Below are 1,265 nucleotides of genomic sequence, written 5' to 3'. Positions count from 1 at the left end.
AAGCAGCTGGAAGATGCAACCCTACTCCCTGCCTCGCCTCGTCTCTGCTGGATGCTGAGGCCCAGAGAGAGGAGCCCCAGGTCATCTCCAGGCCTAGGAATGCCTCTCTTGGAAGCCCTCGTCTTGAAAGTGCGGCCTTTGCATCATCCCAGGCAGTTCTCAAAGGTCTTAGAGTCCAGGCTGCATCTGGAAAGTCTCCAGGAAATAGCTTCGTCTCGACCCCACCCCTTCCCTCCACCTCCCCTGACTCGCAAGTCCTGGCTCCATGGTCCACTCTGGGTCAGGCCCAAGCTGAGGCCTGCAGGAACTTACACGTGCCACTTCCCAAGGCAACCCCGAGCATCCCCGCACACCTGAAAGTCATGGGCTGGCCCCACAGGGCCAGGTCCATGCAGCAAGAGTGGGCTGGGCTGGGGAGGAGCTGCTGCTTGGGTGGGGAGAACCCTCGAACAGAGGCTCCTCTAGTGGTGCTGGGTAGGCACGATTCTCACTCACGGGTGACTGCTGCTCCCTAATTTGCAAGGATTTCCTGTGTGGGGTCTTCGCTGCAGCCAGAACTTGCCTGACGGCAGGGGTTTGTGAGAGCCAGGTAATGGACAAAGGCCATCTGTGAGGAGGCTGGATGGCCACTGGGTTTGGATCTAGGTCTCCGGGAGGTGGATGTCCAGGAGTGGGTGGTAGGGCTGGCGGTGTCTCCCTGGAGCAGGAGCTATTTCCATGGCAGCAGTAATAAACTCTGTGGAGCCAGGGCCGGAAGCCCAGCCGCCCTGAGAGACGTGTGAGTCCTCATAGCCTCCTGCTGGGGTGAGGGGGCAGTTCAGGAAGCTAGAGGGCGACAGCTGTGTGTCTGTGCTTTTTTCCTGGGATGAAAAATTTTTTTCAAAGTCCATTAAAACAAAAATGTCAGTGGAAGTCATAGCTCTCCCTAGAGGTGAGTGTGGTAAGGTGGGGACCCTCTGGGAGACCCCACCCCACAGGTTCCAGCCCTTGGGTGGGAGGCAGACGCAGCCTCAGCAACTCAGTAGCTAGGGTGAGGTGTGCTTTTGGCTGACAGCAGTGGGCAGGGGGCTCTAGGGACAGCCCCCTTCTCAAGGAGGGAGAGAGGCTGAGGTTTCCCAGGCAGGACCACGTGGGGCGAATGCGACCCCTGCTCACTAACCAGGAATTAAAATCCCTGGCACTCATCACTCACATTTCAGAAGTGTCGGGGAACACACCCACAACAAATTATGTCATCCTAGCCACAGACACGCGAGCCTGGCAGG

This window comes from Bison bison, unplaced genomic scaffold, assembly GCF_000754665.1.
Source record: "Bison bison bison isolate TAMUID 2011002044 unplaced genomic scaffold, Bison_UMD1.0 scf7180017864289, whole genome shotgun sequence".
In the NCBI taxonomy this organism is placed as follows: Eukaryota; Metazoa; Chordata; class Mammalia; order Artiodactyla; family Bovidae; genus Bison; species Bison bison.
This window is presented reverse-complemented; position numbering follows the sequence as displayed.